Raw genomic sequence first — 24640 nt, forward strand, 5'->3', positions numbered from 1 at the left:
CTCAAACGGACTTTAAGACCACACCGGCGTGGAGTGGTCTGCTGTTGAAACATAAATGATAGTCAAAGGGTTATTTACAGTTGTAGATGCGATGTTACAATTAAGTCTGATGTATACTATGAAGATCGAGTGCACAAGTACAAATTGCTTCGACGGAAAACGAAGTTGGTTCAGCCCCTAAAGAAACGAAAAAGTAGGCAGCGCTTGCTATTAGCGGAATTGCCTATAAAAATATATGAGTTACGTCCCTTAGCCGGTGTATATAATGACCAAGCTCCATCCCAGCGTATGACACATTTTTCATCATTGGATGTGCACAGCTCTTCGAGCAAACCATCGCTGTTAGGAGTTTCTCAAGCCGGCAAGCAGTCTATATCCGGACTGTATATTGTGTATGTTCGGGGAAGCCCTACGAAGTCGTGTAAATGCTTTTTGAACTAACAAAGCAACTTCGATAGGTAGGTTTCTACAGTATAACATAATGGGGTCCTAATAGTGATGTGCTTTGACATTTCTAACTGTTTTCTGTGATAACTCAAGAAGTTGTATGTATTAGCTTTCGGATTATTCCGTACCGTCACCTATTTTCGTGGTATTTTGATATCACGTTAGAATAACCATACCAAGTAATTTCATTCATATTACTTGTGTCACGCATGTGATCTAGGATGTGTTCCTTCCGTTTTAGTGTCAAACAAGGATTCTATATCTGAGATACACTGATTTTCTTTCACTTGTAACTCTGTATGCATTTGTCTGATTTTGACTAGTTTTTGTGTCCATGTTCAATTACTGGTGGCAGCCACAAATCCCCAAAATTACGGGATATTGATATCATTAAAAATAACACTTCCGAATAGTTAATATCTCTGTATTTTATTTAAATACAACCTGGTGAAAGTTTTGAAATAAATGCATTCTTCTAGGTTATTTATTAATTGCATTATTGGCATGACAGTATGATCTCTATTCTAACGAATAACCCCAGGGAGATTAATATTGTTTATGTTTCAAGCAAATTGATATAGTACTGAAGATAAAATGTTGATATTGAACACACTTATTACAGAAAAAACATAACCAGTATATCCCCAACAAATTTAAAGGTCAACTCAGTACATGTAGTGTGTTGCTGGTTCTGGACAAGAGCATTATAGTATCATCCAATTATTCCCAAATTAAAACAAATTTAGCCAATTCACGTTGCTAATATATTTTATTACATTTCGCAGTAAATAAACATGCAAAAGTATTGGTTTCAACAAAATGACATACGGTTCATGTTATGATCAACATACCATGTACACTTTGGTTGTTGTTTAAGTCCACACTCAGATGTATTCCAGGTAAATAAGGATTGTTTGTATATAATGACTTTGACCTTTATATTAAATATTAAGTTACTGTGTTCTAGGGAACAAAGCATAAAAAGAAGTTAAATTTCCACTGAAGAATGTCATCACAAGATACATTGGTTGCGGTAAGTTCATTGAAACATTTCAATCACAACCATGCTCTTTTAATTGACATCAATCAAGTGCCAATGCATGTGATAACATCAGTGATGTTTCTCCACAACCACATGTTTGTAGAATAAAAAAAAAAGAATAATACAACAGACTATTGATGTTCATGGCACAAATCCTGAAATTCATTTAAATATTAACATGATAAGTGCTCTGTATAGAACATCATTTAACAAAGAAGCATTGCTATGAACAGCGTTAGAGAAGCATAATAATTGTCAAGTTGTACATATAAATAAACAATTGGCACATTTTATCATTTCTCATGTAACAAAAAAACAGTACAGTAATAACAGTTACAAGTTCACCTACTTTAAACTGGGTCATTCTTACATAAACTAATTTCAACTTCAGGTTATAACCATTGAAATGAATATACCAGACTAACATGATTATTTTTTTTTAAAACACTTGTGGCAAAATTCCAAGGACAGATTCATTAACATGTTTGAATATGGGTGGAAGGAAATGGCAGAGTGTTGAAGTTACTGATATAAAAGATGGAGGTGTAATATTTTACCTTAGTAATATGGTTTAAACCTGTTGTTTGGATACGCAATAAACTATTGGATGTATTGATTCAAGTTTTAATTCTGTGTCCAAAATTCAAAAGGGTAGTAATTACATTTAGCATAAAACTGGCCTGATAACTACACCGGCTATAATAAATACTCTCCTTTTCACATATACCTGATATCATAACTATTTGATGGTGATTCATGAACACATGCTTATGATATAGTCGGAAAAAGAAAATGGACACTACTTTAAGTAAAGGTTATGGAATGTTTTTGTCACTTTTCTTTACATACATACCATGTAGTAAAACACAAATAATACTTTTTGAAAATTGATACACATTAAAACAATGTGAATCTCATGTGTGAATTTCATCGTCATCAACACCCCTTTATGGGACTTACTCCACCGTCGATAATACAATGTGGAGGGACCCGTTTATGGAACTCACTCCACCGTCGAAAATACAATGTGGAGGGTCCCTGGGGTGTTTTAGACTTGAAATAAAATGAAACATTATGAAATTGTATACAGAATTCAAACATGAATAGCTTCAACACCCCTTTTTGGGACTTAATCCACCATCGAAAATACAATGTGGAGGGTCCCTGAGGTGTCAAATAACCACAACAAAAATCAATTCCAGTTTCATAAGAAAACTCTACTAAAATTAGTGTCCATATTGTTTTTCTCACCATATCATAAGCATCTCTTTATGAATTATTGTCAGATAGTTATGAAACAACTTCTTCCTGAATACATGAGTGCATCTTTTCTTTCCAGAGTACATATTATATCAAGTTGTTGCAAATGTAAATACTACTTCTTGAATATTGGATACAGTTAAAACATGAATTGATACATCGGTAGGTTTTTGTGTGTCATATAATCAGGTTTACACATTGTGACATCCCTTGTGTACAGGTACATGATGCACACAGGAAATATTAAATGGGCAGTCCCCAATGAACAACCAGGGGCCATGATTATACAATGTAATATTTCTCCATGCCATTATGGTAACATCAGTAACTTTAAACTCTTTAAGTGTCATGTAATGGTTTTATCATATTAGAATGTATAACATGTAATTCATAGAATAATTGAGAAAGCGCCATAAGGTGACATGAGTTTCTTTTCTTTTAGGTCAGTTGAAATATATACATGCGAAAATGTAAACATAGAAATAACATATACAGAGAAGAAAAATTATATTTTAACAGGTAAAATCAGAAATTGGCCCCAGGTCCACATTCATGATAATACAAGTACAGTCCATTCATATTTTGTAGAAAATGCTTTTGCAATAACAGTCACAAACATAAATACAGGTCTATAATTATGATAAATACAAGTACATTTCATTTGTTTGTAGGTTGTTTAATGGAGCACTCAGCAATATTCCAGCTATATGATGGCAGTATATATATAATCAAGTCTGGCCCAGACAATCCAGTGATTGACATCACAAGCATCTATCCACACAATTGGTATCCAATGACATGCATCAACTAAGTCGGTGAGTCAGACAATCTGATCCCAATAGTCGCCTCTTACAACAAGCATAATCACCTTTTGTGGCAAGTATGTAGTGCTTAAGACCTATTCTACCCTGGATATTCAGAGGTCAGAACAAATCATGCATCTTTTATGAAATGTTGCTGCTTTCACAGCTACAAAAGTCATTATTTATAAATACAGATGATATAACATGTAAGTGTTTTTCATTAAAGAAGATTTACAAATTGGTTTAAATTAGCACTTTTCAGATATACATGTTTATAATTCTTCAATATATATACATAATATGTACAGTGCACCTTATGTACATATGATATTATACACAAAATAATTGAGCATGTGCAATAACTTCACATGAACTAAATTAAAAATATCAGTGTCTTTTCAATCAATAAAATCACATCCATTACTTCATCCAGTAGAATCGATGTACTTTTCAACAACAATATTCCTTGTAAAATCAGAAGTTGGCCTCAAGTCCACATTCATGATAATACAAGTACAGTCCATTCATATTTTGTAGAAGATGCTTTCGCAATAACAGTCAAGAAGATAAATACAGGCCTATAATTATGATAAATACAAGTACATTTCATTTGTTTGTATATTGTTTAATGGAGCACTCAGCAATATTCCAGCTATATGATGGCAGTCTATATATAATCAAGTCTGGCCCAGACAATCCAGTGATTGACATCATGAGCATCTATCCACACAATTGTGATAAAATGACATGCATCAACCAAGTCGGTGAGTCAGACAATCTGATCCCAATAGTCGCCTCTTACAACAAGCATAATCACCTTTTGTGGCAAGTATGTAGTGCTTAAGACCTATTCTACCCTGGATATTCAGAGGTCAGAACAAATCATGCATCTTTTATGAAATGTTGCTGCTTTCACAGCTACAAAAGTCATTATTTATAAATACAGATGATATAACATGTAAGTGTTTTTCATTAAAGAAGATTTACAAATTGGTTTAAATTAGCACTTTTCAGATATACATGTTTATAATTCAATATATATACATAATATGTACAGTGCACCTTATGTACATATGATATTATACACAAAATAATTGAGCATGTGCAATAACTTCACATGAACTAAATTAAAAATATCAGTGTCTTTTCAATCAATAAAATCAATAAAATCAATAAAATCACATCCATTACTTCATCCAGTTTTCAACAACAATATTCCTTGTAAAATAAGAAGTTGGCCTAAGGTCCACATTCATGATAATACAAGTACAGTCCATTCATATTTTGTAGAAGATGCTTTCGCAATAACAGTCAAGAAGATAAATACAGGCCTATAATTATGATAAATACAAGTACATTTCATTTGTTTGTAGGTTGTTTAATGGAGCACTCAGCAATATTCCAGCTATATGATGGCAGTCTATATATAATCAAGTCTGGACCAGACAATCCAGTGATTGACATCATGAGCATCTATCCACACAATTGTGATAAAATGACATGCATCAACCAAGTCGGTGAGTCAGACAATCTGATCCCAATAGTCGCCTCTTACAACAAGCATAATCACCTTTTGTGTTGTGTTGCTTAAGACCTATTCTACCCCGGATATTCAGAGGTCAGAACAAATCATGCATCTTTCATGAAATGCTTTTATGCTTCACAACAAGGTGCAATAACATTCCAGTGTCTTTTGTTAAACAAAATTTACAATCTTGATAAAATAGGCACTTTTCAAGTAATGACATGGTAAAGATTGTTTTCATCACTGTTATTTTGAAAGCTATATTCATAATCTGATCTCAACAGCTTCATGGTACCCAAAGTATGTAGGAAGAATTTTCGCAGATACATTCTTTAGTCCTCTGACATATACATGGTCAATAAGCGTTCCACCTTCAGTAGTAGGTTCTGATACAATCTGTGTAAAACCATTTGATTCCATTAAAGTCAGTATGGAAGATGATGAAAACACATTTTCGTTGAAATCACCCATGATAATGGCTCGACCACAATGCTTATCAAGTTCCTGAACAAGCTGTAATAAATACTTTTTGAATATATCAACTGTGTATGAGTTTGGCCTGTAGATTATAACAACATGAGCTTGTAGTTGCATGACATAAAATGCCAGATACTCTAAATTGGATACTGGTAACTGAGCAAATTCACATGTTTTCACATCACTAGAATAGACTGCAACACCACCATGACTCTGATTCTTTAGTTCCATCAGTATTGGTTCAGATGATTCATAGGACTGTGATCTGGGTTTATGATGCAATGTATATCCATCAAGTTTAGCTTGATCAGCTCGGTGGGAATCAGATAACCATGTTTCTGTCAAGCAAATGAAATCAGCTTCAAAAAACCTCCTGTCATTCTGCAAATCTTGAATGTGGGAATGAAGGCCCTCAATGTTTAGCATAGTCAAGGTACATGTAGGATCACTATCATGTATACTCTGATTTGAAGGCATGAACTTTGGCATACTAGACAATGCTGCTTCAACCTTTTCACTGCTGTATATCACTGACTGGTTAAAATCCTGAATGATCAGACCATCAAGAGAGGATACTCGACTTAGTGCCACATAAGCTTGTCCTGCTGCAAATATCTTGTCTAATGAAACGACAGCTTTGTTAACAGTTATTCCTTGTACTTTGTGTACTGTGCAAGCCCAGGCTAATTTCAGTGGATATTGTCGTCTAATGCCTCCATTGTTTGTAACAGTTTCCTCTAGTGGCTCAATGGGTGTGCTGTTAGAGTGTAATGCAGTTGAAGTCCTTTTCATTTTTCGCAATTTCTCACCAACATAGTCATTGTCAAATACAACATATATTCTCGAAGGGAATGTTTCACCATCAGTCAAACATATGTGGTTAATTGTTCCAAAGACTCCATTCACAAGACCATCTGATGTATCAATATTTTTTGTGATCATCACACGAGCACCAATTGCAACATTGAGACTTTTTTGTAAGACTGAGTTATAAACTCTCTCATGATGGTTTTCTCTCTTTTCAAGTTTTCCTGTTTTTGCATTTCGTGAGAAATCTTGTGCCTCAATGGAAATTGGATCTGAGCATATAGAATGAAGAGTAGCGACATTAAACTCATCAACCTGAGCATTTGTTGCGAAAATGTGAATGGTATGTGGATCATCTTCATCAGTTTCTCGTTGCTTCAGCATATCTATATCACTTGTTTCAAGAGGTTCTGACTTTTTTCTGGTTCGTAATCGATTTAGAACTTCTGCGAATGCAGGGTCTCTTTGTCTCATGATTTGGGTCAATTCTGTGATAGAGAAATTATCATTCCACAGGTCATATCCATTTATGCCAACATATAATGGTTTGCTCATAACAGGTGATAACTGATAAAAGTCTCCAACAGCAATTACAGATACATTTCCAAATGGTGAATAATCAGCAGTTTGTTTGATCTGTCTCAGTCTACCATGAATGTACGTTAACAGCTTATGATCAACCATTGAAATTTCATCGATGATAAGAATGTGAATGCTTTGCAGCTTTGCTCGAAGACTATTGATCTTTTCCTCACCAAGTGGCTGGTATGGCAGTTTTGCATCAATTCCAATTGAAAGTGCACTGTGTATTGTGGATGCATTAATGTTAAATGCAGCAATGCCAGTAGGAGCTACCAAAAGTACAGACATATCATCTGGGTTATTTTGCATGGGTGCTAGCAGTCGTGTAGATTCATAGCAAATTGCCTTGATCAAATGGCTTTTTCCAGTACCGGCTCCACCAGTCAGAAATAGGTTAAATGCTTCAGGATTTTTGCCTTTCTTTTTATCCAAACACCATTGTCTTATTTTGTAGAAAACACCAGCTTGTTCCTCATTCATTGATCTCATTATTGTATCTGCTTCTGCTTTTGACACTGTACTCTGAAGCACCTCTGTTTTACATTGTGTCTTATCAGTGTGTAACAAGTCTGGCATGTTTCTAACTGATTCAGTTTCATCTTCCTCATCGGACATGTGAGTATGCTCTTCTTGACATTCTATTCTTTCAGATTCAGTCTCTGGACAGATTTGAGCCCAAGCGTCTTGCAGTTGATCTGATTGTTCAAGCAATTCTTCTGCTTCATCAATAGCATCACCATCCTTCTCAAACATTGCTTTGTTTCTGTCAACAATCTCTTTCACAGTTTCTACAGGACAGTTCTCAATCTGAACAGCACCAGTTTGATAGAAATCTTCAAATGAATTGAAGGAAGGTGGTTTTAACTGAGTATCAAATGTGTATGGCAAGAATAGCTGTAGTATACTGTGGTAGTATTTCTCTGGATTCTTTGTACGGGAAAATCTGGCATATCTGATAACTGCGGCATCAGTTCGTGTACGTTTCTTCACATGACCAAGGCCATTTTGCAATGTTACTATTGGACTTTGCGGTTTAGAAACTCTGGATACTTCAGATTTTGACACCACTCTGTATTCCGAACAAAAAGTAGCAAGACACATGTTATTGAACTCATTATCTTTTGGTCTATTCTTGTATCGATCAACAATGCTTGTCATCCACATTTCATCTTCATCTAGTTCACCACTCTGTTGTTTGTTTTTCAAAATTTTAAGAGGCAAACTCATTCTGACAGGGTCTACAGTAGGAATGAACTGTACTTTGCGTGATCCTTCTTTCAATCTTAAATTGCAAACTCGAAAGACAGCTTCCTGAGCACTCACTTCTCTATTGTGTAGGTATACAGCACCAAGTTTCTTGAGAGCAGATTTTGCATCAGTGTTATCATTATTGGCTTCCTTTTGTGCATGATTCAACAGTAATCCCATTTCTCTTTCTGCCTTTGAGATATACGAAATGATGTATACAACACAGGAGTAAGCATCAACAACATACTGAATATCCATGTTAGCATTCCAACATCTGAGGAGGTCTGGATTGTACTGATTGACCCATACATCATTGGGATTGCGTTTCATGACAATGTTTGTCTTTTTGGCTACAGTATCACATGCTAGTTGAAACATATCTTGTGAAATACCAATAGTGTTGAACAATGCATCAACCGACTCAAATGTTTGGTCATCATCTGTTAGTGCTTGCCAAATCAGTTTCAAAATTGTTTTTGCACCTGGGATTGTCATCACTTTGACATTTTTTAGATATTCACACAGTTCTTCAAGAGTATTTGGCAAATCCTCTTTTGGTTCAATCTTGTCTTCACCTCCTGATCGTGAAATGAATGTTTCATTGCTTGGTGGACGGGGAAAATTGAATCTGCATGTTGTGCCATTTTTCTTGCATGTCTTTGAATGTCTTTTGCTGTGTTTCTGGACACTATTGACTATATTGAACAGTTCCTCATCATTCTCAACAGAAGGCATTTCACATGTTACATATTTGTCAATGAAGGATTTTACTGCGTCATCATTGTCTTTGTCAACCTTTGGAGAATTCTCAACCCAGAAAAGGCAGTGAGTGTGAGGGGAACCTCGATGCTGGAATTCAACACGATAGAAATAATCTTTTATCTTTCCAATTGGCTCTGCTGGAGACATGATAACCTCTTTCAAGAAGCAATGAAATCTTTCGTCAAACATTCGGGCTGCTGTCACTGGGTTCTTTCTCAGTACAGAACATTTTTCAGACCAGTCAAGTTCAGTGGCTTTACGTTTATCACCTTCTTCTCTCAAAATTGTTTCAATCATTTCTGGCCATCTCATGTCAGCTGATGAAAATGAACAAAACCAGGTTGGAATACCAAGTTGTCTTATCATTGCAAACAAATCTTTCTGAGCAGACTGCCAGAATGGTGGAGTTCCTCTTATGGGTTTCAAGAACTTGTAGCCTTCATCAAATTTTAATATTTCTCTCAAAGAATCAGAATCTGTCAGATGTTCAGCGGTAACTTTTCTATTGTGTGACTGTGATCCCTTTCGCATTGCAATGGAAACATTTGACATAACCTGTTCAACTTCGGAGAGATACTGAGCATAAAATATGTAGTCAGTGTTTTGGGCAAATCGGCGATCAGCGTTCATGAGGCGTGTATGTAGGTAACGAGCAAGTGTGATTCTCTCATCACGATCATCATGGAAGGTAGGGGACCCTGAAGGGAACAGTACTGGAAAGGATCTTGCTTCATTGCTTTTGTCTGTCAATACTCGTACAGGATTATTTTCCTCAGCAGGTGCAACACAGGATATCAAGTGTTGATCAAGTACTTCTTGGCCAATATCAAGAGGTTGTAGACACGTATTCAACAGTAATCCATGCTCTTTCTCAGACTCAGTCATTTCCATGTTTGAACCATCCTTGTCATCATCACTTAGTGTGTCAGTATCAGAAGCATTAGTTTCATCTTTCTCATCAATAACCGGCAAAGGATTGACCCAGTCTGCATTAAAATTCACATCTGTGTACCATTTGTTAGATGTTTGAAGATATTCCAAAGCATTCTTTAAATGAGTCTTGTTTACGAACTGATATTGATAATGGCCTTTGTAAGTAATCTTTCTTTTTAGTTTAACTCTGATCATCTGATCATCTGTATCACATCTTGGTAACATACTGGTGCTTTTCTGAATGTTAGAAGGAACACATACTACAGGCCCATGTACACCATGTTGTCCACCTTTTGGTAATGCCATCATTTTCATGAAAGGGATATTCAAGGCAATCAAGTGCTGCTCTAGTTCATTTAGACATTGCAGTTGCATAGGAATAGGGTTAAGTTGAAGATTGTTCACTACTGCTTCTGCAGGCATTTTACCAGACAAGAGTTTTCTGTGACAAGTATGACAAATCCACAATGTGCCTTCTGGACTATTGACAAATGAACACTGGTCATCACAACTGTCTGTGCATTGGTGTAGGTAGGAGTCTGTGATGCATTTCTCAGATACCGATGCGACATTAGTTCCTTTGTTTTCATACAAAGTTCTTTTACATTCAACAACCGATTTTTTGAAAAGCCTCCGATGACAAACAGAGCACACATATTCAGGACCTTGACATATGTTTTTGACAAAGGATGTTGCAACATTCTCCATTATTTTCCTTTCTTTTTTGATTTTCATAGCTCTGGCAGAATTTTTCTCTTTCAAATTTTCTCTGTATTCACTGCTAGCTTTATACTTTGCAATGCTTGCGGATTTAACGGTTTCTCTGTGGTTTGTATCTTTCGCATATTTGACAGTGCTCTTAGTTTTTAAAGCTTCCCTGTGGTTTGCATCTTTCGCATATTTGTCAGTGCTCCTTGTTTTTACAGCTTCTCTGTGGTTTGCATCTTTGGCATATTTGTCAGTGCTCCTTGTTTTTACAGATTCCCTGTGGTTTACATCTTTGGCATATTTGTCAGTGCTCCTTGTTTTTACAGATTCCCTGTGGTTTACATCTTTGGCATATTTGTCAGTGCTCCTTGTTTTTACAGATTCCCTGTGGTTTACATCTTTGGCATATTTGTCAGTACTGTATGATTTCAAAGTTTTTTTGTGGTTTGGGTCTTCAGAATATTGTTTTCTACTGTATGCTTTCATGTGTTCTCGGTGTGCTTCATCATTTGCATATTGATTTGAACTGGACTTTTTCTTGCGGTTTCTTAATTCAGGTACACTGTGATACTTTTCTTTATCTTTAGTCTGTTTGCTCTTTTTCACATTCAAATTCAGTGTTTCACACATATCTTTCTCTGGTTTCCTTTTGGTTCTGATATATTCTCTTTTAGCTTTTGCCTGTGCATATTTTCCTTTTGTTTTTTTTGTTTGTCCTTCATCAGGTGTCCCTTCATGAGCATCAGTGCATACTTTGTTGTCAAGTTTTTGTTTTTTCAACACTGAGGGTTTGTCAAATACAGACTGGTTGGCATTTCTCTTTCTCCTTGTATTAGGACTGCAATTCAAATGTTTCTCACAATATTTGTCTGTGCACGAGTTTCTCAAGGCACTAACTGTGTTGACACAAACAACAACTTCATAATGAGATCCACCAATATGATTTAGATATATGGCTTTGTCAGTATTTGATGTGCCTGAATTGATTTGACTGCTTGAATATCTCAACCATCTGTTGTGAGTGTATGTGCAAATGTCAATTTCAAGTAGATTTGCAGCTGCAAGAATTTCTAGTTCTGTAGCCCATGTTCCAATGTACCACATTCTTGACTGAGATATGTATTGTTCAACTGACTCATAACCTGGTCTTAAGAAGTGATGGAAGAGTTCAGCATGTTCTTTCAAGTGTGTCACAACAGCCAGTCTGATTTTCCTGTGGTTGTTTTCTTTGCCAGAGATTGCATATGAAAGACTTCTAAAGAAGCAATTGCCATCACCTTCAATAGACACTGTTCTGCATGGTTCACCAATTTCCACACCAAACTCATGATCTTGACACTTTGCTACACATTGGTGTTGAATATCAAGCTTATTGCACAACTGTTCACATACATTTGATGACACAGGGCAGAATAGCATTGCATGTTTGTCAGTTGCAATTATGTCCACATCTTGTGAGTTCTCATCAGGTTCATCAATGTCCACCACATCATCATGATCAGTCTCATTGGTTTCTCTTGCAGTGTCAGACCAATTGTCCATAGAAATGGCATGTGCCTCAACGCCGGATATAATTCTCAGTGCTGTCGCTTCAAATTGGGTGTCTGCTTTCAAATTCCTTGAATGTGCAAGGTTCAAACAATGGTTATAAACCTGAAGGAGATTTGTGTACTCAATACAAATGCTAGTGCCACGAGGTACTTGTAATCCTGCAGCGTTTCGAGAATGTGAATCAAACACGTAGTATTTGTCATTTTGTTCCATAACAGCAAATGTTGCTTCTCCAAATGTCACAAAAGTAGAGTTATGTTCAGAAAATATGGTTTGAAGTGCAGCATCAAGACACATCACTTGTGGAAGGTTTAGGTCCATATCCTTCATCAAAAAGCCACTCAGAGATTCACCAAGCTCAATTGTAAATTGTTGACCAAAGTAGGGTACACTTCGAGGAATTTCATCCAGCAGAAGGTATGCATGACGAGAAGTTGACTGTCTATTGTTTAGTATGTGTTGATAAAGTATGTTTCCAGCACAAAGAACAGTGTCAAGATCATGTGTGTCCCATAAGGAAATATCTTTAATTGCATTGAACAGCATAGCAGATGTACTGTTAGCTACACACTGTTTACCACTGTGTTCACCAAATCTTGCATGACTTTGATCAAACGTTCCTTGTACACATGGTGTTTTTCTAATGACAACTTCATGCAACTTCTTTGAGGTTTCTGCATTAGGTTCAGGCATAGGTTCAGGCATAAGTTCAGGCATTGGGTCGGGCATTGGTTCAGACATTGATTCAGGCATAGGTTCATTCATTGATTCAGGCATAGATTCTGTTTCAAGTATATGATCAGTTTGACGACAGGTTTTTACGAGGCTGCCATCCTCGGTATCTTTGTATGGGAGGTGATACGCCTCAGTCATTTGATCAGAGTTTGTGGTTTCACAACAGGTTTTAACGAGGCTGCCATCCTCGGTATCATTTTTAGGGAGGCGATACTCCTCCATCTGTCGTTGTCGCGCCCTCAGGTGCTTCTCTTCCGCCCGTCGCTGCATGGCCTGCACCTTCCTCCAGTTCTTCCTCTGTGGCATCTCTGAAACAGAAAAAAGAATGAGGATAAGATATATGGATGAACAACTTCTTTATTACAATTAGGAGCATTGTTTTGGTATAGGTTCTAACAGTTACAATTAGGAGTAATGTTTTTGTGTAGGTGATAACTGTTAGAACCTACACCAAAGCAATGCTCCTAATTGTAATAAAGAAGTTGTTCATCCATATATCTTATCCTTACTCCAACTCCTAATGCTTTTCAAAGAAACATAAGTGATGAAATACTCATTCCAACAACTATACTCCTTGAATAAGTTCGTACTTCCCCCAACTGAATTCAAATCTAAGGGTAAACTCATTGCACACATTATATCTGTCTTCAGTATGATTGGCACAGTTACAAACACTTATATATAGCATGTGACTTTAGTTATTGAAACCTATATAACAGATGTTCAAAAGGCACTGTGTTTGCAAAAATGAGGCATTCAGAAAAAATGAATGAAAGTTTAGTAACTAATCTCTCAGTTTGCCATTATCATCTCAACTTTAAGATGTCCAAGTGTGTATTAAGGAGAAACATTCGTACTGTGTTTTTGCAGCAAAAATACAAAGCATCTTATAAACATGCCTTGACAAGACAGTGGTTGATGGGTAAGCAACAAATTTGGGTTTGATGATTGAAGAAACAATAGTTTCAGGTTTCACACTGAATGACAACACGTTTAGATTTGTGATGTTCATATTGACAAATCCTTAAAAATATTCTTCATAGTTCTTAAAGAGACAATGGATTATAGAACTTCAATATCTTCAGCATTCACATTTGCACAAAAATCAAATCAATTTTCATCAAATTGTGTTTTTTTTTCAAACAGCACATAGCTACACTTTGAAAGAAATGACAACACCCTAAAGTTTTGATTATTTCATCTTGTTTTTAGGACATGGACAATCTGATGCACAACAGAATGTCAACAGACGACATCCAATCTAATGAAAGGTATATCAATTTTTTTTGTTAATGTGTAAATGAATGTTATTTTAGTAAATTGCACAAATAGCAGACTATTGAATGTGTTCCATTCTCTTTGACCTACTTCACATAGATAATCATTATCTCTCAGTTTTATACTACATGTGTTCATTAATGGTGACCAGATTAGTACAGTGTTTTCATAATTCTTTAGAAAAAGTTTAAATTTATATCATATATATTTTTTACAACCACTTCAAAATATTTGTCAACGTGTTAGTTCAACACAATGGAAGGATGTGCATTGTTAGAAGTCCATTTCCTTGCCATAAAACCGTTCAAAGGTAAAATTGATGAGTTGTTTTTCTTGATATCGTGATATACCCATTGGTAAACGTTCGAAATCCTTCCCTTCCTGTCCTGATTTAACTGAAATATTGTTCAACACAACATTCAACTCAAACATGCAAAATGTAAAAATTGACACAACACATTGTTTTCTTGACCCTTTAATAAATTGAATATGATACACTCAGTCAATTGCAGCTATATGATGGCACCCAGTAGAGTCTGGATTAGACTATCCACTGATTGGTATACTGAACAACAATCAACATTTTTCAATACAGTGACGAATCTTGTATGATTCAGCATGCTGTATTTGTATTGATTTCATTGTTGTTTCATGCAACTCAGCAATATTACAGCTATTGTATGACAGGATCAGACAGTCTTTGGCATGATGACAAACCTTGCATGCTAAGTCTTAAAGTGTATTGTATTGTTTTCATTGTTGTTTCATACCACTCAGCAATATTTCAGCTATATAATGGCAGCTTGTATATGTCACTAGAAAATTGGGGGGCACAGGTGGCCCAGTCGTCTAAGGCGCTGCAATACGCTGTGCAGAGTTGTGGGCATGCAAGAAACGTATGAACGTGGGTTCGAATCCCGGTTTGCCCCGATTATGTTTCTAGGTTTGTCAGCATGATACCCGTGCCCATGGGTTTCCTCCTTAGGCTGACACGCCGCAATACTGTTAAAAGCGGCATTAAACCAAACTCACTCACTCACTAGAAAATTGTTTGTTCTTAACACTGCACTAAGCAATATTTCAGCTATATGACGGTGAATAATCAAGCCTGGACAGGACTATCAAGTGATTGATATCATAAATACATCAACCAATTCCTGTTAATCGACACTTGTGACAAGAACAATCTCCTCTTGTGACAAGTATATCAGCACATTGTTTTCTTTACCTTTGATTGTTGCCGCACTCAGCAATGTTCCAGCTATATGTCCGCGGTCTGTAATAATAAATAATTGAGTCTGGACCTGAGAATCCAGTGATTGGGCATCAATCCAAGCAATTGAGATACAATGGCCTGAAAACCCAATGCCGCCTCTTACAGCAGCATAGGTAGCTGAATACCCCCACTCTGCACTATTGCAGCTGTATGAAGGCAACCAGTATTTATATAATCAACTCTGTACCACAATACTGTTGTGCCGTATTGTTTTCATTGTTGTTTAATGCCACACTCAATAACATTGCTCAGCAATATTCCAGCTATATGATGGTCTGTAATTAAAGTCTTTACCAGACAATCCAGTGATAGACATCATGAGCATCGATCCACACGATTGGGATACGATAACATGCATCAACAGTCAGCAAACCTGACCATCCAATCCTCTTACGGCTCGCATCATCGCTTTTTAAGGCAAGCATGGGTTGCTGAAGACCTACTCTAACCCAGATATTCACAGGTGTCCCGTCATTGAACAAACAATCCACATCACCTGTTCATTCATTATGTTTAATGCCACTCAGGAATGTTGAAGTTATATGATCGCAATCTGATAATAATAAGACTGGACCAGGCAATCCTGTGATTGAACAACAATCTTGTAGACTGCATTGCACTCAATGGTCAATCAAACCAGTGATTACTATCGCCTCATGTGATGGCAGCCAGTATACAATCTATATTTTTCTAATATTACAATAAACAGGCTATACTTACATAAATGCGTCCAAATTACCTCTTCCACAGCTTCTAATTTCTCTCCGTAACCAGCAGTTGAGATGTTAACTTTGTATATTCAAGAAGCTGCCATGTTTTTCTTTGTATGTGGTATAATGCCATACACAGCAATAGTACAACTGTGAATAATTGCGTCAACCCAATGATTGATATCAGTAAGCACAATTTACATCCTTGAGGATTGATTCCCCACAAAGGTAAATATGTGAAGCCCATTGCTTCTTTTCAGTTGTAGTAAAAATATTCCTAAAACTCACTCACTCCCACTTGAAAGTAACATTTATTTAATTGTGTTGTGCATTTTAGAATGTGCAGAGCCGGTGTGGTAGCCTACTGGTTAAAACGTTCACTTTTCAGGCTTAAGACCCAGATTCGATTCCCACTTGGGTATTGTGAAGCCCATTTCTGGTGTCCGCTGTAATATTGTGTAGACTGCATTGCTAAAAGCGACAAAAAACAATACTCACTCAGAAACACACAGTTTCTGATGCTGAAGCTGCTTAGGTTGTGAGGTTGAAGGAGATAGATTGGCAGCTAACTGAAATGTACCACCATGGTCTTTATATTATTTTTTAGCACCTGTTAGGATGTTTGATCAACAGAGGCACTAGAGTAGCCTAGAGGTAAAAGCGTTTGTTGATCATGCTGTTCAATTCCCCACATGGGTACAATGTGTGAAGCCTATTCTGGTGTCCTCCGCTGTAATATTGCTGGAATATTGCTAAATGCGAAGTAAAACAATACTTGAATCTTTCGGATACTGAATTAAGCTGAAGTTTCTTTGTTTGAAATAGATACATTGACAACTAACTGAAATGTACCACCATAAATTTGTCTTTATATTTAAGGATGTTTGATATTTTGAAAGTGAACAGTAGCTTGGTGATAAAAGCGTTTGTTCGTCACGCTTAAGACCCAAGTTTGATTCCCCACTTCTGGTGTCCTAAGCTGAAGTTTCTTAGGTTGAAGGAGATACATCACTGACACCTGACTGCAATGTACCAACATGAATTTGTCTTCATTTTATTTTAGGATGTTTCATATTTTGAAAATGAACAGGTAAGGTAAGTGGTTAAAGCGTTCTCACGCTGAAGACCCAGGTTTAATTCCTATATGAATACAATGTACATCCGCCGTGATCTTACATGAATATTGGTAAAACTGGCTGAAACAATACTCAAAACACAGTCTTTCTGATGCTCAAGCTGCTTAGGTTGAAGGAGGTAGATTGGCAGCTAACTGAAATGTACCACCATGGTCTTTATATTATTTTTTTACCACCTGTTAGGATGTTTGGTAAAAGCGTTTGTTCATCATGCCGTTCAATGTGTGAAGCCTATTTCTGGTGTCCTCCGCTGTAATATTGCTGGAATATTGCTAAAAGCGAAGTAAAACAATACTCACTCGAATATTTCGGATAGTGAATTAAGCTGAAGTTTCTGTTTGAAATAGCTGTTAAAGTATCACCATGAATTTGTCTTTATATTTTAGTATGTTTGTAATTTGAAAGTGAATAGGTTAGGTTAGTGGTTAAAGTGTTCATTCCTCATGCTGAAGACCCGGGTTTAATTCCTATATGGGTACAACGTACATCCGCCGTGATCTTACATGAATATTGGTAAAACTGGCGTAAAACAATACTCACTCACTTAGAGTGTGCATTGAACTCAAATCTTATGTTTGAACTGCAACCTGTCGTTATTTTAAGATGTTTGATATTTTGAAAAAAAGAACAGTAGAGTAGCCTACTGGTTAAAGTGTTTGTTCGATTCCCTACTTCTGATGCTGTGACACTCCTGGATTATTGAAAAAGCAGCACAAAACAATTCTCAATTCTCTCATTTCATTCTGTTTTAATGCATTTGACAGTGTTTGATTCTGAAATATATAATTTCCAACCACATCAAAAGTACAAATTGACACAACACAGGGTTTTCTTTAGTCTTTATTGTAACTGTAACAATCTTACAATATTGGTCAAACCTCCAAGTTGAAAATTCACCATCCTGTATGCCATACACAGCAATATTGCAGCTATGTGGTGAGGGCCTGTAAATAAGTCTGGACGAGACAATGATTGGTATTGTCGTTGATAGGTTTATTGTTTCACGCTGCACTCAGCAGTATTCCATCTATATGACTGCAGTTTGTAAATAATCAGACCAGACTATCCAGTGATTGATATCATGAGCATCGATCCACACAACTGGGATCAATGACATGCATCAATGAAGTCAGCAATAGAGGCTGACCACCCAATCCGGTTAGTCGCATCTTATGGCAACATAGGTTGATGAACACCTATGCTACCCCGGATCTTCACGGGTTAATTGGAATTGTCAACAACTCACAATTTGGACCAGTAATTGGTATTGTGAACAAACAATCCATTTTCTCAAAACAGAATTACAAATCAGACATGCTTAATCTTGAAGATTCAGCAAATTGTTTTCAGTGGTCTGTAGATAATCAAGTCTGGACCAGACGATCCATGATTGAACACATGAGATTGATCCATGCAATTTGGGATACGAAGACATGCATTTGTTTTCATTGTTTAGTGTTTAATGCTGCCTTCCAGCTATATGATGCTGGTCTGTAAATAATTGATTCTGGACCAGTGATTCAATCCATCAAAATTGGGTTATGATGACATGCATCAACCAAGTCAGCAAGTCTGACCACCCGACCCCTACAACCTGATCCTGTTAGTCTGACGGCCACTTTTTATGGCAAGCATGAGTTGCTGATTCTACCCCGGTCATCCAGGTACAATTATGAATCTTACAACCTACATCTGTACAGCATACAGTATTGTTTTCGTTCTTTAATGCCATGTGCTGGCAGGCTGTAATTAATCTCATCCAGATTGATCACTTAATCCAGTGATTAGTATTGTCAGCAGTATTGCAGCTATGATGGCAGCCAGTAAACAATCTATATTTTCTAAGAACATTACAAAAAGACATGCTATACTTACATCATTTTATTGTGTCCAAATTTTGACCTCAATGGCTTCACTCCAAAATCCAGTTGGTAACCAGCTGGGCACAACGAGATGTGGACTTTGTATACTTCTTTGATGATTTTGATTAAGCTGGTTAATGTTTGTGTCTTTGTTGTATAAAGCCGCACACAACAATATTACAGCTACATGATGGCAGCCTGTAAATAATCAAGCCTGGACAATCCAGTGATTGATATTGTGAACAACGATCCACCTTGTCAGGGTACATTGACACATAATAAACAAATCTGGTCAATATTGACCATCCAATCCACTTCGTCACCTCATGCCCAGGATAGGTTGGTATGGATCTATTGTAATGAGGAATCACCTGAGCCTTTACTACAAGTGTACAAATCTTTGCCTAATAGGTCAATACTCCAACTTTAACATCCAAAAAGTTGTATTATTGTGTTTATTGTTTAACTCTACACTGAGTATTATTGCAACTGACAATGCCCTGCAAATAACACTCAGTGCTTGACAGTGATATTTGTGATTGACAATGAGCAACGATTTAAGCCCTCAGTGTTCGATTTCCCACATGTCAAATGTATAAAGCCCACTGTGGTGATATTGTTGTGATATTCTTGGTATATTGCTAAAATCATACTCACTTGAAAGTGAACACATTTTTTTAATTATGATGTGTACCAAAAAATAACTCGACTGTAAATTCTGAAATTCAAAGACACAAACAATGACTGCCTGAAGCATATTAGATTGTAGGATATACTTGGATATATAATTCCAAAGTACCCGGGGGGGCACGGGTGGCCCAGTCGTCTAAGGCGCCGCGATTCGCTGTGCAGAGTTGCGTCCCTTGGGCACGCCGGAAACCTATGATTGTGGGTTCAAATCCCGGTTCGCCCCAATTATGTTTCTAGGTTTGTCAGCACCATACCCGTGCTCGTGGGTTTCACCGAAGTGGTAAACGTCTGAGACCTGAATCACTTCGGGCTTTCCTCCCGACATGCCGCGATATAACTGGAATACTGTTAAAAGCGGTGTTAAACCCAACTCACTCACTCACTCACTCCAAAGTACCCCCATGGATTGGCCTAAATATGATAATTGACCATGTGTGGTGGAGTAGTCTACTGGTTGAAGTGTTTGCTGAACATGGGTTCGATCCTTCACATGGGTAAAATGTGTGATGGTGTACCCCACCCTGATATTGCCAGAATACACCTAAAAACGGTGTAAAACCCTACTCACTCACAAGTTCACACATTTGTTTAATTCTGTTATTGTGTATTTTAAAGTGTGCATTGAGTTTTAACTGTAGCCGTTCTTTCGGAAATTTGAAAGACACAAGCAATGTCTTTCTGAATCTAAATGTAAGATATACATGGACTGATAATTCCAATATATCACCAGGGATCATTCTTCATATTAATTTATAATTAAATGTTGGGATATCTGATACATTGATATTGAACTCCTTGATTTATTTATGCCATTATGAATCTTAAACTGTGCATTGAATTCAACTGTTGCTGTCAATTGTGATTTTCAAACATTCTTTTTCTGCAGGAGAATTAACAAGCTCTACAGCAGTGTTTTAGATTACAGGGACACAATGACAGATATTTCTAATGTGTTTTTGTCTCACATATTAATTTCAAACACCTGTCACATATTGAAATTAAACCTGTTATTTATTTTGAGTGATTTGAATTCTACTGTAGCCATCAATTCAGATTTATTTTTCATATGCGAGAATAGAGTAAAATTGCAACATAGATGTTAATTGTTTTAAGAGTGTATAAGAAACCAATATGTCCAGCTAATATTATTGAAGAAAATACATTCATTTCATTTCCATTTACGTTATGCTCAAGCATCCTGAATGATACAACCTGAATGATACATTTTGAACATACAACCACTTCAAAATCTACAAACTGATAGTTTAAAGATTACAAATGTTACAAAATAGGTCAGTTCTTCAACTTATTGTAATGTGTTTGGTCATGAAAATACAAAGAATGACCCAAACCATTATTGATTGGTACTTTTGAAGACATGATGAATGTTTTTAGAGCTGGATTGCAATTGAGAAAATATTACTTGACCTTACAAGACAGTAATTTCATTTCACTCATCTCAAAGCAAAATATTTCCCAAAATGGCCAAAATGATAATGACAAGTACTGTTTAACTACAGTTGAAGCAAAAATGGATGCTGGTGAACCAGCCCAAATTAATCTTTGTTGTTACCATGTGACAATTGATGATAATATGATTGTCACTATTTGTTCAATCTTGAAGTATTTTAAGCCAGTAAAATGTCTAAAGACTACTTATTTATTAGTAAAAAGACTTTGAAGCCACAGTTTGCATCAAGTAATTAATATCAACTACTGACAGAAAAATGTACCCTTAAATAACATTAAATATGAAATATGTCATTTCTGCTTTAACATATTCACAATTCGTATTTGTATATCATAGCCTGTGGAAAATAAGGGACATTTCAATGTTAATGAAAAGTATTATTTTTCTTTTCAAGATGTTGCCAACTGTCACTTAAATATAGTCTGTCTTCAATGATAACCACCATGCACTCATGTTATTTAAATATTGTAAATTCAAACAATTTCTATGCTTGTAACATGTCTATTTATGAATGATAAGGCTTTTAAGCCACAATTGCATCAACACAGTGAAACAGACTTATTGTCATAATTTGAACAAATTATCAGCTGCAAAAATTCTCTGCAATGTACATTCCGAACTATCTGTTACTGGAGAAATCCATACCATACATCATGAAATATATCATTTTCCTCACACCATATTTATTAGTAGTATTTGTCTCATGCAGTGGGAAATATAGGGCTTTTCAGTAATGTACTGAAGACTTTTACAGTAGTTGAAGTTTTAATAACTGCCCCCTCCTTTGAACCCAATTCGTCTTATTCCTGCCATCATCCTAAACTATCCAACTTCGTAAGGCCTAAATAGAAACCATTAATCACAGTAACGCTACCAACACAGGCATAAATTCAGGTCAAAACAAAGTCTCTTGAACTTAGCAAACACTTCAACTATGCTGTAGTCGATACAGACACATGTTGGCACTGACAAATACTAACATACAACCAATAATACTAATGTTTAAATAAGCAGCAACGCAGTTTACGGGGTCTAGATTCGCCCGCTACAAACAGCTCAATTACCGCACTACAGCACTACCGCTGTCTCGCAATACTGTTCTAAATGCACTACTCAACTGACACGCCTTGGCAATCCAACACCCCTTTTCGAAAACACCCTCGAATTAAAAGCACGATAGAAATGATGAGGCGATTATTGCAAATCCCAGCCACGTGATGTGTAGCAACAGATGCACTTACTTTTCAAAAGGTAAAATATATCCCACAACTCATCAATATGAACATCAAATCCATTGAATATATAACCCACAATATTAGTTTGTAAACACACATTCACAGATTAAGTGAAAGCCTAAGATATATCATATTATGTCCATTTCTTTCTCACAGCAAAATACCGTTTCCTCACCTGTAGAATATGGCAATCCAAGGGGCGGGAAATGCGCGCGCCACCAAGGAAGTGACATCGGTTAAATAAAGTTACCTCCCCTAGCAATGACCAGTTAAACTGGATGTGTGTGGCTTGAACGCACAGCTCTCAATGCGCATTCGGATGCCTATTAAAGAGGACCAGTACCAAAACGAATTTGTTTATTACTCTTTGAAAAGACGACTGTACGCCCAAACGAACCAGTGAAATATCACATTGTTATTAAATACCATAATTTAATCATTCACAAAGTATTTTCAAATGGATACAAATTAGAACTACATCAATACATTTATATTTTCACTTGGCATTTCCTTAACATACATTAACTTCCTGACAGCTAACTTGATAGATATCTTGAACAGAGGGCATAATGTCCTTGGAACGGATTTTCGTACTAACAAATTAACTTTTTATAAAGCAAGCCTTTTTTTAATACAAATTCCAATGTTTTTTTTTTCAAAATTCCCTATTTGTAATGCCAAGTGTTGACAGTAACGTTCAGCAATATGTATCATTTCGTTCTCCTATTAGAAACCAGCCCTTCTCTTGGGTTCATCGATCTCAGTTGTCTTTACAGTTAACCATATTTTCATCGTTGCTAACAACATATAGCTGAAATGACCGGAGCATTCTTTGCTAATTGCTCCAATTGCCTTGACAAGAAGTGACCGACGTGTTTTTATTGTTACACAATGCCCCAAGCCACATTATCCCCGAGGACGTGCAATATGTCAACATACATTTTCTCACACCTACAACAACAAATCACCTGCACCCCCTGCATGCTGGTATCATTCAGGCTGATCCTCACTTTGCCACCAGGCTGGTGGGGATTAACAGTGGTGGTGTTTTCACTAGGAAAGGCAGCATGTGCAAAGGTGGCAGGTGAAGTGATCTCACTTGGACAATCAACAGCTATAGGTCCCTATCAGTGAACACGGTTATTATCATGAGCCGCCAGGTTAATGGTGGATAAGTAGTTTTCATTATATGAAAGTATTCAATCATTTAGAAAACATTTTCATGAGCGAAACGATTTTATGACACTGCAAACTTTGTTCAGTAAAGACACTAACAGAAGCGGTTGTAAAATGTACAAACAAGCCCCTTTCACTGCATTTCAATCGTCTCAACATTGATGGCTGTTGTTCCAAAATACCTTCTGCAATAGGTGTAGGCCTTCTGCAATAGGCATATCTGTTTCATAATTTAACACCGGACAAAGGTGACGTCTGCGATGAGATTCTGTGTCCTGTTCCCTGGTGAACGTCAATTGTTTTAACGCTATGGTTTAGCGATTTTAGCAGGAACAAAGAGACTATATGAAGCTCTATAGAAATCACGCGCGCGTAACATGAGCATGTGTCAGTTTGTGCATATTGCAGCATGAGCCACGGTAACGATATAGCAAGACAGGCTAGCAGTATAGCGCGTTTATTTAGCTGTTAGCTGTTGAAACGTAGCGCATGTTTAATTAATCATCAGTTTTACTAAAAATATATATGTGTGTGTTTGCGCGCGCGCATAATCTTCACATAAATAAACTACAAACTCACTTTTCTACAGTATATAGTCCTGTTCATTTTCTGTATATATGTTGTACATATATCTTCTAACGAACTACGATTATGATTGATTAAAATTAGTGGTCCCTTAGAGTATGTTATTACCATACTTTTCTTGTACACTCCCATTCTCAAACTTAGGCAACATTGGTGTCAAGCACAACTCCAGTTCTTGGATGCTGTTGGCAAACTTCTGAAGATGGATTACGATTGTGTCAGTGTGACAACCTCGATATGAACTGTGATGTGAACTGTGATATTAACTTCAAGTGGCGAATATTTTTATACAATGGATTTAAGGGATGGATGAATTAAAATGTTGAATGAAATAAAGTAAA

At 36.5% G+C, this 24640-nt stretch overlaps 1 long non-coding RNA gene across 1 annotated transcript; it reads left to right on the forward strand.

Moving 5' to 3' along the window:
• Positions 1–371: 371 nt before the first annotated feature.
• LOC139441749 (uncharacterized) lies at positions 372–24640 on the forward strand. Its single transcript, XR_011651645.1, has 5 exons — positions 372–458; positions 1415–1480; positions 3421–3564; positions 14093–14151; positions 24444–24640. It is a non-coding gene; the product is annotated as an uncharacterized lncRNA (long non-coding RNA).

The sequence above is a fragment of the Haliotis cracherodii genome, unplaced genomic scaffold, assembly GCF_022045235.1.
Source record: "Haliotis cracherodii isolate W230 unplaced genomic scaffold, xgHalCrac1.p SCAF_43, whole genome shotgun sequence".
Classification (NCBI taxonomy): domain Eukaryota; kingdom Metazoa; phylum Mollusca; class Gastropoda; order Lepetellida; family Haliotidae; genus Haliotis; species Haliotis cracherodii.